The following is a 12417-nucleotide window of genomic DNA, read 5'->3' as shown; positions in this document are numbered from 1 at the left end:
TATTGCACTTGTGCTGCCTGTCATCCAGCCAGCCCAGACTGCTGCCGCTCATGCTGAGGTGGTGTAGTCCACAGCCAGACCTTCCAGGCCCAGAGCTTGTTGAGGGCGTCCTGCAAGGCCAACTGAAGTCTCCCGCATGGACACTCAGCAACCTTCCACCCGCCGTGCTGCAGCCATTGGGTCAACACTTTGTTGGAGCACTAGAGTAGGCAAAGGCACAAAAACGAGAGGCACTAAGCGATTGTACAAGGGTGAAGGGTCAGTTGTGAAGAGGATGCGAAGAGGCTTCAAGGGGATCTCAACAGGCTCAGTGAGTGAGCGAGAACATGGCAGATGTAATATAATGTGGATAAATGTGAAGTTATCCACTTTGGTTTAAAAAACAAAAAGGCAGAGTATTTCCTAAATGGTGAAAGATTGGGGAATGCAGATGCTCAAAGGGACCTGGGTGTCCTTGTACATGAGTCACTGAAAGTGAATGTGCAGGTGCAGCAAGCCATTAGGAAGACAAATGGTATACTGGCCTTCATTACAAGAGGATTTGAATACAGGAGTAAAGAAGTCTTACACCAATTATATAGGAAATAAAAACAGAAAATGCTGGAAATACTCAGCAGGTCAGGCAGCATCTGTGGAGAGAGAAACAGGGTTAATGTTTCAGGTCAATAACCCTTCGTCTAATATGGCGAAAGGACCGGTGAATGGAGTTGAGGCAGAAGATCAGCCATTATCTCATTGAATGGTGGAGCAGGCTCAAAGGGCCGAATGGCCTACTTCTGCTCCTATTTCTTATGTTTTTATGTTCTTATGACTACGTAATATTGTTATTGTATATATGTGTTCACTGGTTATTGATTAATCGATCAATTTGCTTTGGATGATTTTGTGGTGTCTCTCATTTCAGCTTTGCACTGTGAAATGCCCTGCGACAGGGGTGGAATGATGGGGTTGTGGTGAGCAACGGGGATCTGGGGTTTAATTATTGGAACTGCAGTCTGATGAGGCAATCACAGACCTCCCTTCCAGAAGGCCAATTGAGTGGCTGCCCCCTCCCTCACTCTTTTTCCTCCTCATCATCTTCCTCTTCCTCCTCACCCTTGTCTTCCTATCCTCTCCCTCTTCCTCCTCCAGAGGTGACCCCGCAATCCTTGGTGGCAAGGGCTGGGCCCTCATGATGGCCAAGTTGTGGAGCATGCAGCAGACCATGATGCAATGGGATACCCGCTCAGCCGAGTTTTGAAGGGTTCCTCCCGAGCAGTCAAGGCTGTGGAACCATTGCTTGAGCACCCCAATGTCTGCTTGATGATGTTCCTGGTGGCTGCTTAGCTCTCATTATATGAGTGCTGAGCAGGAGTGTTGGGGTTGCGGAGGGAGATCATGAGCCAGGTGGCGAGCAGATAGCCCTTGTACTTGATGTGGTGGCTGAAAGAGTGCTAGCACACCGGTCTGGCGCAGGATGAAGGCATCGTGGCTGCTGCCAGGATAGTGGGCATTCACATTGAGGATTCGCTGTCTGTGGTCGCACGCCAACTGCACATTAAGTGAATGGTAGCCTTTGCGGTTACGGAAGACCTCAGGATTTTTATGCGTTGCCAGCAAAGCCACGCAGGTGCAGCCAATGGCACCCTGCACCATGGTGAATACCGCTATGCTGGCAAACCCACATGCACATTCATCCTGCTTCTCTCTGGTGATGGAGAAGGAAGTGTAGTCCCTTTTCCTACTGTAGAAAGCCTCTGTGACTTCCCAGATGCAGCGATGGATGGCAAACTGCGAGATGTTAGCTATATTGCCTGTTGCAGACTGGAAGGAACTGCTGATGAAGAAATTGAGAGCGACGGTGACCTTGACTGCCACTGAGAGAGCTGTGGTCACCTTGATCTGAGGCTGGAGGTCTGGTTGCAAGAGATGGCAGAGTTCTATGACCGCCTCATTGCTGAAGCAAAGCCTTCTAATACAATGCTCCTTGCTTAATTGGAGGTAGGAGAAATGCTCTCAGAATACCCTTGGAGGGTAAGGCCTCCTGTTGAGAGTCCTGATGACCCTCCTCTTCCCTCTGGCCATATCTTGCAATCTTTCTTGCTACCTCCACTCCCTCTGCAGTAGATCCTGGAGGGTGAGGTTGACTGCCAGAACAGCCCCCATTAATGTAACAATGTGTAGCACTTTGAAATTTTGTCAGAATAAATTTAATACATTTTTAGTGGCCACAACACTCCTGATACTAAAGAACCTTTAAATGACTGAATTAAACTCTTGCACAATCGCAAACTCACAAGGAAGCAGTGATAAAGCACTAATCTGACAGCTGTGACTCATTCCTTTAAATATCACCCCTGGAGCTGCCATCCACCTGCTTCACACCTCCTCTTCCTGTTGTTGTCAGGGCGAGGTGCTAAGGCAGGGGATAATAATCAATTTGGCAGATCGGGCAGTCATGAGTGTTGCACACTCACTGACATCATGATCTGCCTGGTGCTAAAGCCCCAGGCATTAACTGTTAGGGGCAGCGCTAAGGGGCATCTGGATTTGGCTAATGGGAGGCGCTAACCAACTGAATTTCTCCCCAAAAAATTCCAGTCCGAAAGCTTAAATGCTAACGTACTTGAAAGATGTGTGTATCCTTTTAAGAAGCACTGACAGCATCTCTATAGGTCTGGAGCAGAAGGAGTGTTATTCAAAGGACATGGATCCAGTGTAGGAAACATTTTAATGACCTCATGACATCAGGAAAGGTGAGTACAATGCCACATTGCCCTACATCCTGATGTGCATGTCACCCCAATCCTGCCTTCCCAATCCTACTCTTGCACATTACTCCTCACACCAAACTGTCTTGCAGGTGCAACCCTTCCTCTCTGTCTATGCACTTACTCACATCCTCATCTGAACATCCACCACTGACACTCACCCTTATCTTAAAGCAATGTTACGCCTCTCCCTCAGAGCAACTCTCAACAGATGTTGCCTATCCATCCCTTGCAGTCTCATTCAATCACTCTCACTCAGAGGTCTCTTGTTTCCCTCCTTGTATGGAGAAGAGAGCACTGAACACCCAGGAGAGGAAGCAAACCGATGGTGGCCCACCAGTAACCACACCGTTGACTTCAGCAGAGGAGGAGCCCCTGGAATTGAGCCACGTTGGAGAGCTGCTGACAGTGGGAGATGGAGAGAGGGGGGCCTCCCAGCTACTTGGTGACAGAATTAAATATCATACAGCCACATGGCATACAACAATCACTCATATGGTGACTTGATGTCAGCAACCAGTGAAATATGAGCATGTGCATAATGGTAACTTAAAACATTCTTATCATAACAATTCTAATTCATGCCTTTACTCTCCCACAGGCCCATCAAGTGCCCTCCCGCACTGTCCAGCCAGAGGAGGAAGACGACTCCTCAGAGGAGGCTGTGGCCTCTGAGGGTGCAACATCACATGACCCAGTACACCCAGCAACAGCGCAGATGCACACACGTCAGTGGGTCCAGTAACAGAAAGAGTAGTGTTGTCACCTGGTGTCTCACAGATCACAAGTGAGCAAGAGCAGATGGTGAAGACAGGGACAGCAGTGGAGATTCCTTGTTGGAGGGCGCAGGATGCTCCAAGCCATGCTCAGCTGGACAAAGATGCTGAACCTCTGGGACCATTGACAAAGTGGGTGATTCTTGAAGAACAACAAAATATGCAGGAGGCTCTGGCAGCTTTTCCAGCCGCGATGCGCTCGATTGTAGGGAGAATGGAGGAGTCCATCTCCAACATGAGCAGTACGATGTCACAGGCCATGGCTATGATTTGTTCATCCATGGAAAGGGTGGCCACCTGCAGGGAGCATCAAATGCACTAGCCCAGTGACTGCATGCTTGCTGTGAGCAACAGCTTGCAGACTCTGATTGCAGCCTCTTCTAGGATGGATAGAAACCTAGAGTTGGGCCTTCATCACCCCACTGATGTGCAGCAAAGTGTTCTCCAGCTCCTTGCTATCAGGGAGGTGCGGCTGGGCCATGAGAGGGTGAGGGTGAGAGGGGATATGGAAGTGGGGGCTCTGCTCAAAGTGCACCCACTTCTCCCCATTGCCCTCCCCCTCAGTCAGAGCCCCACATGCTGCATCATATCCCGATGGCCAAGTCTGTCCCTGCACAGGTGCAGGAGCAGCAGTCTTTGGTGGGACCCTCGCAGGCTCCAAAACCCAGAGGACATCCACCAAAAATATCAAAGCAGTCAGAGCAGGGAAGTGAGCAGCCTGTCTCTACCTCTACTGAAGCCACAGGGGTTGCATGTCATAGGAGTTGTAGAAAGAAAAAGAAGACACAATTGTAGATGCACATGGGTGTGTTATAAAATATTCAATGGTTAAGTTTCTGTTGCCTTTATGAGCCACATAAAATTACTTCTTTGCACCCCTTTCCCGTCTTGTCGATTTTTGCCTGCTGCCTAGCAAGTGGCCTTGTCAGTTGAAGTGAATGATAAGAGATTACTTAACTTCAAATAATGGGTGTGTGTGACAGGAATGATTTGGTCATTTTAGGACTGATTTGTGGTGTTGGGGGAGGGGGGAAGTTGGTTCAGCATCTGGGTGACATATGGATGCACTGGCGGAACTTAATTAAATCGTGCCATTATAAGGCCATCCCAGGCCTCCCGGGAAGCAATGTGCACCACTGCTGGTTCCATGTCTACTTTAGTTTCCTCCTCCTCCTCCTTGTGTTCCTCCTGCTCCTCCTCCTCATCCTCCACAGAGGCTCTGCGCTCTGCTCCTTGTTCCTCCTGCATCTTCAATACTCGCTGCTGTGCAAAGCACTGCATACGACGATCATTCTGGAGATCCTGGCTGGTGCATATTGAAGGGCTCCTCCAGATCTGTCCAAGCATCAGAAGTGCATCTTCAGCATCCAGATTGCTTGCTCTATTACACATCTCGTCGTCATCTGGCTTTGGCCTCCTCAAAGTTTTCATCAGCCATGTCTTTAGTGGATACCCCATGTCTCGGAGCAGGCTCGAAGGGCCGAATGGCCTACTCCTGCTCCTACCTTCTATGTCTCCAAGTAGTTAGCTGGTAAGTCTGGTTGGAGGTGCGAAGAGCAGAGGGAGGGTGGACTGGCGCAGGGTGAATGAATTATGACAACTGCTTGGGAATCTGGCACACACCTGCATGATGATCTTTTTGTGGTTGCAGATGAGCTGCACATTAATGGAGTGGAAGCCCTTACGGTTCATGAACACTCCTGGGTGATCAGGGGGTGCCTTGATGGACACATGTGTGCAGTCGATGATGCCCTGCACCTGTGGGAAGCCAGCCAGAGCCGCAAAGCTAAGCACCCACTCAGTAACACTGGCTTCATCAGTGGCAAAGTGTACGTAAATGGCCTTACTTGTCAAAAATGGCATCGGTCACCTGAGTGATGCATCTCTGGGCGGCCGACTGTGAGCTCCTGCAAATGTCATAAAGTCTATGGGGGTGAGTTTCTCAGCCCCGAGGAGGCGGGTTTGGAGGTGGGAAAGGCAATAAAATCGAAAAAGCTAAGTGCGGGTTCAGAACCCGCCTCCAACCCGCCTCCGTGCAATTTTGCCGGAGGCAGTTTTGCTGGGTGGGAAACGGTCCCGCCTCCAGCTGGCCAGAGAGGTTATTAAGAGCCTTAAATGGTCATTAAGGGCCTCTCGAATCCTATTTTGAGAGGCCCTCGTTATTTTTCCACATTTTCAGCGTGTTCTACGACCCTCCTAAACCATGGCAGCTAAACCTGGCGGGTTGATAAATGAGTGGTCTCCTCACAGCTGCAGCTCCACCATCAAAACAAAGCTTTCATCAAGGATTAGTTGCAGGTGGCAGAACTTTGCTTTAAAAGGTCTTTCAGCATTTTAGCAGGCCTTCCAAAGTCAGAGGTGCTGCAGCTTCTATCTATAAACTGTGGGACCTCCTTGGAAAACCCTCTCCTCACTTGCAATAAGTTCTTCCCCAACAGAGGCATCTGCAAGCAGCATGGGAACCATTCATTTCCTTTCACCATGGACCTCAGATTCAGATGAGGAGCATCCACGGTAGCAGCACAACCAGGCAGATCAGCAGCAAGAGCAGCAGGAGCCCCAACCTCCTGCTCAGCCATCTGATGCTGCACAGGGCAGACGGTGCCAGCGCATCGAGGCACCTCGCCACAGGAGACACCCCCAACAAAGGGTTTACAGAAAGAGGATGAGCTTCCTCAACATGAGTGAGCAGCAGTGCCAAAGGAGGCTGAGACTTTCACGAGAGGTTGTCTGAGACATCTGCGCACTGCTGAACCAAGACCTGCTGCTCAGAGGAATGGGTGGACACCCCTTACCAATGGCTGTCAAAGTCACCACAGCACACAACATTTTTGCCTCAGGCTCCTTCCAGGGATCATCAGCAGACATCAGCGGCATCTCCCAGTCGGCCGCCCACAGTTGTATCACACAGGCTACTGATGCCCTTTTCGCAAAGGCGCACAATTACATCCAGTTTTCAAGGGATAATGCAAGTATAACCGCACGTTTGGTTGGCTTTGCAAATATGGCAGGCTTGCCAATGGTGCAGGGCGTCATAGACTGCACACGTGTGGCCCTTAGGGCACCCCATCACAACGCAGCTATCTTTGTCAACCGCAAGGGCTTCTACTCCCTCAACATTCAGCTGGTGTGTAACCACAAGAAACAGTTTTTGCATGTTTGCACAAGTCCAGTGGTAGTTGCCATGACTCTTTCATCCTGCGGAACTCTAGTGTTCCTCCACTTTTCAATCCGCCAAACCAACTTAACAAATGGCTCCTTGGTGACAAAGGCTACCCCCTGAAGAAGTGGCTAATGACGCCGATCAGGAGGCCAGCTAACGAGGCTGAAAAGCGCTGCAACGCTAGCCACATTTTGACCAGGTCCATCATGGAGCAAACAATTGGGTTGTTGAAAAGGCGCTTCCGATGCCTTGACCGACCAGGAGCCCTGCAGTATACACCAGACAGGGTCTCCAGAATGGTTATGGTTTGCTGTGCACTGCACAACATGGCACAGTATCATGGCTTGCAGCTTCCTGATGAGCAAGTGGCTCAGTTCCAAGCCTCCTCAGATAAGGATGAGGATGAGGATGAGGATGATGAGGCTGAGGAGGAGGAGGAGCAGGAGGAGGAGGAGGAGCAGGAGGAGGACCGAGCACTGGCCTATTGATCAGCAGCAGCGGCAGCATGCGAGCACATGGCTGCCCGTGATGCAAGGGATGAACTTGTCATGGCCAGATTTGCATAGGTTGCCCATGTTGGCACATGTCCTTGGCTCCATCTTAAGACATCATAGACAAAGGACATGACTCTTTGGCCTCCTTTCACTCTGGCCACCAACCTGACAACACAAGTGTCTAGGAGCCCGCAATGTGGAGTTGCCCAAGACAAAACAACAGATGCCATTCCGCCAACATTTTGACATCAAATCATTTTAATTCTTTCCAATAGGGATGGAATTTCTTCAATACACATAAACATTCAACCAATCTGCACACAGATCTGGAGGTTATATCCCTTGCCAGCTGGACCTACACAGCCTTGGTTTCTTTGGGAGGCCTCTTCCTCCCAGATGAGGGGAAGGGGACCTCCCTGCTAACTCTCGCCCCCTCAACCAACATTTGCATTGCTTCATCCGAGAACCTCGGGGAGGCCCTTGCCTTGGGATTGGATATAGTGGTTTCTCAAAAGATGTTGCAGGTGGTGCAGCATCGACAGAAATCCAGTGGAAAGATCCAAGGCAGCAAGCAGCCCTTAAATGAGGTTGGAAAAGTGATGTCAGCAGAGGCGAGTTTCAGTCCCAAAACACTAACTGACCAAGGGCAACCCACATGTCTGAAATCAAGTGGCCAATTAGGGGAAAATGACAATTTTTCCAAACCTACAGTGGAGGCAGGTTTGGAACTCGTCTCCAGTGGGAAAATTGCCCCCATAGAGTCATAGGGCAGGATTTTCATTGGGCCGTGGAGGTGGGATTGGAGGCATGTGGGGGGTTAAAATTGCAAAAACTGGCGGGCAGGCCCAACCCTGCCTCCATCCCGACTCGAAGCAATTTTCATTAATTCATGCCTAATGGTCCCATCTCCATCCCGCCTCCAAGAGGCAGGATAGGCCGTTAAGGCCTTTAACAAGCACTAAACTGCCTCTATAATGGCATTTTGAAAGGCCTTTGCGATTTTAACCCTTTTCCACGTGGAACATGTCGGTTCTGATACACGACGGTGAAACCTGGCGGGAGCACAATTGGATTGCTGACTATCAGCTGCAGCTAAACAATTAAAGAGGAGACTTGATCAGCCATCATTTGCAGGTGGCAGGACTTTGCAGTCTCAGGTCTGGGGGAGCTTTTAGAAGGCATAACCACAGCTGAGGAAGTTTGGAGCCTGTGTAAGGGTTTGGGGGCTTCTTTAAACTGGTTTAAAGTAATTTTCCTGGTCTTGCAGCCTTTGCCTGCACCCTTATACCAATTCCAATAAAACCAAATTAAAACAGCGGTTTCGAATTGCTACCCCACCTTCCAGTTCTGACTGCAGGGCTTATAATTATTGATATTAAAACAGACACGTAGTTTGGATGAGAGAAAAAAATCAAGTTTTATTAACTAAAAGAAACTATAAGCAAAATATCAAACTATACCACACGAACACAGTAATTACATTATAACGGGGTTGCAGACGGCGAAAACGAGGGATACAATGGCTACAATGTTATTTAAACAATCTTAGCAATTCCCTTAAATCACCATCCCCCAAACTCCTTAACTAGGTTGCTTTGCTGAGGAGTCAGAACACCCTGCTCACCTTTGGTCCAGCGAAGTAAGAGAGAGAGAGAGATAGCTTCTCAGCCGCTATCTTTATACCTGGTGAGGTCCTGCCGTTCTGCCTTGCAAGGGCTGTGTGCAAAATTCCCCACCCAAAAGGGTCCAATACACAAGAGAAAGCTGTGATTGGCTAACTCAAAGTGGTTAGACTGGGTTAATGTGTCTTCCGGAGCTCCCTGGGCTGAAACAAAAGGGAGATACAACTGCTCTATTGTCCAGTGCTGGGTGATTTAAAACCCATTCAAATGTTAAACATTTCCCATTCAAGGTACAAAAGTCTCTTCTGCAGTTTAGATATATCCACTCGATATACAAACACATGCTAATAGCATTCAATTGCTTTGTAAACAAAGCATTGTCCTTTGTCTTCGGCCATGTGGTGACAGTCATTTTTATCCCTGGAAATTTAAAAGCACATCGCCCAGGGATTCTTTAATCAAAAAAATGAATCTTCAGAACTGTAAATTATTGTGAATTCTTACAGTCCGCCCTTGGATACTTCCAGCTTGCTTGTAGTATCCTCTTGAAGAAATTAGCAATAATTTCTGACCCCCCCACAAACAACCATCCCCTGTATTTACCTAATAGCTATCTGCCACTGATCCCCATCCTGTCTATTCCCCTTTAATTCAAGAAAAAAAAATCCATGGTACTGTTGGCATCTTACAGATACTTCAGTTTTCAATAAGGGGTCTCATACCCCTACACACTTGTAAAATTATACAGTGTAAACCAAATTTACAATCACTTTTTTACATCATAAGTTATTACAAAATGTTGCATTCTTAGTTACACAATGTAATCAAAATGATCCCAAGCACGGAGAGGGTCCTACGCCTCTGCTCAACTTGGGGCTGTAACACAAAATACAAAAAATCATTAAACCACATGCTTAAATGAACCCTGATCATCACGTGCCGATGATGGGTTGCAAAATTCGAGTGGGCATTGCTCCTCCCACTCGGGCAGTAAAAGTAACTTCCACCCCCCTTTGATCGTCTTAAACATTAAAACAGGCAGAATGGATTTACCGACCAGCCTGCTCCGCCAGCCCCGAACCGTTCCCTTGTCCCTTTGTGGAGGCGGGGTGTCCCTCACGTTTAAATTACTTTGGCACAGACCGAGACCGGGGAGTATGGGATCTCATGACTCCCAGTCTCTCCCCCTCCCGTCTTCCCTCAACTGGCTGCAGAAAATGATGGGTGCCTGTGTGGCGGCTCTCCCTGGCCCCACACTGATCTGGCCACCCACTCATCCTTCCCAGCCACACTTATCCTCTTTGCCCGTGGGCCCCCGGGTGAGTTCCTCCCTCCCCCGACTGCACCCATGCGACTCTTGGGTCTCCCCCTCCTCTATACAATAATTCCCGGGCCATCACCACTCACCCCCAGGGAACGCGTCCCTATCACAAGGTGCCCGCGCTTCCCCATCATGACTCCTCGACAGCGAGGTCTCCCGCAAGTGAACTTCGGTCAGGATAGTGCTGGGTTGGGGGCCGTGCCCCACCCAGCTGGGGCCATCTCCTCCCCATAGGAGGAGTAGGCAAGTTCCTCCGGACTCTGTCCGGTTTTTCCCGAAGACCGCTGCGGGGTCTCCTGGATTCGTCCAGTGGCGAGGTGATCCCCAACATTCCGTATCTTCATTCGATGTCCAGCTCGGGCTGGGCGAACATGGCTGCTTCATTTTCCCATCTCCTGCAAAAACTTAAAAGGGACATGCAGCCAGGTCTCACTGACCTGCTGCCTTAGGTGGAGACATGGTCGGGTCCCTCAACCTCGGACCAAAAATACAAATATTTGGCACACATGTAAACTTAAACTCTTTGCACTTTAACTTAAAACTAGTTATATGAAACTAAAATTTAAAATACACCTTTGGTACACGCTATATTCACACACATAGCTTTAATACAAATGCCACCCATCTTCGGACGGCCAGTCTAATCTCTGGCACTGTCACAGATTGCTGCTGGCTGCAGCGAAGCTGGACTGCCTCCTGTCTCTGGTCCCCCGCAGCTTATGGCTGTTGAGTGGGGGCCTCTGTTCTCTGGCTTCTCCCTGGCTAGGGAGACCGCCCTACTCCACTGTAAAGTGGGTGACCATGCTTTCTTAGGCTGGGGCACCCGCTGAGACCTTCTGAGGGGTGTCTCTATGGGGGAAACTTTGGCTGGCGGACCCTGAGCTTGGGTCACAGCCCCAGCTGGCTGGGAACCTTCTCCCCCATGTCCAAATAGCCCGCACTGTATAATGTACCTGGCATCCTGTCGGTGCAAATCTCTCTCTGGGTTTGTCTGCTCTTCCCTGCCCACTCCTGTGCTGGGGGCAGGTATACTCTCACCACCCGCTGCTGGTGGCTGGAAATTTTCCTCCCCATGTTTAAAACCTGGTGTCAGCTCCCTCCCTATGTCTCCTGTAAGAGGGATTGCTATCCCTGCCCCCGCAGGGTCCCACATCATGGGGGGGACCACTCTAGAAGCGGGCTGGGAAGCTGGTCCCTTTAAACAGGCCACAGTGCCTGTCTTTACAGGCGGTGAACTTGAACTTGCATGGACAGCAAACTCATGTTCCCTCACCCAGGTGGCTTTAAATGGGGAATTTTGGACCTGCCTTTCGTCTGGGGCCAAAACTATCCCCTGTGTGCCTCCCGTGCCCCGGATTTCTGCTACTGGACCTGCTCTACAGGGGTCCCAGAACTCTCCTTTCCTGTTCCCTGGCTTGAACAGCTTACTCTGAACATGAATGGCTCCTCCCCCCACACAAGCCACAGTGCTTGCCTGTGAACTCGAAGTTGCTGTGGGCTGAGGACTCCTATTCTCAGGCTCATTCCTCATGGGCGGACCGTACCTCCGTTGTTGGAGGGGGTACACTGGTCCTGGTCCCCACCTGCCTAGCGGGACCTGCTGGTGATCTCCTACCACCCCATTGTCCACCCCTCCTCGCTGCCAGAGCTCCTCAAGACTCGGAGCTGTGGGCTGCGGTCTTGGGGTCTCTAATTCCCAATCCAGCACTGTTCTGGGTGCTGCCTGTGGGATGGTTCTACTTGGGCTGCCAGTAAAATCCGGCTGACCTGCCTTCGGTCTGATCATGCAAATCATTCCCTTTGATGCCTTTAAAGCCATGTTAAGGCTTTCTATCTCTGCCCTACAGGGGCCATGATCTGCTTCACCAAACCTGGCATTCTCTTCCCGCAGTCTCATCTCATTTTCCCTGGCCTCAGTGATTTGGTACTTTAGGAATTCTATCTCGTTTCTCGCATGGCTCTCTCTCTCACTAGCTTCTTGGGTGAGGTGTGCATTCTCCTCTTGTAGCCTCATCTCTCTGTCCCTCGCCTCTGTGACTTCCTGTACAAGGCGCTCTATAAATGCCTGGCATTTTGTGACCTCTAGTGTGAGGCGTGCATTCTCTTCCCGCACCCTCATACCACTAGCTCTGGCCTCATACACCTCTCTGAGGCGTTCTACCTCCGCCTGGCATTTTTCAAGCTGGGACTCCCGATTCTTGGCCTCTTTAAACTCCTCCTGCTCTCCCATCTCACCCTTCCTAGCCCAGCCACCTATGCCCCGATAGGTCAGCTTACACACTGCCACTACC

The sequence above is a fragment of the Somniosus microcephalus genome, chromosome 2 (assembly GCF_052327205.1).
Source record: "Somniosus microcephalus isolate GS21.2 chromosome 2, FLI_Smic_1.0, whole genome shotgun sequence".
Classification (NCBI taxonomy): domain Eukaryota; kingdom Metazoa; phylum Chordata; class Chondrichthyes; order Squaliformes; family Somniosidae; genus Somniosus; species Somniosus microcephalus.
This window is presented reverse-complemented; position numbering follows the sequence as displayed.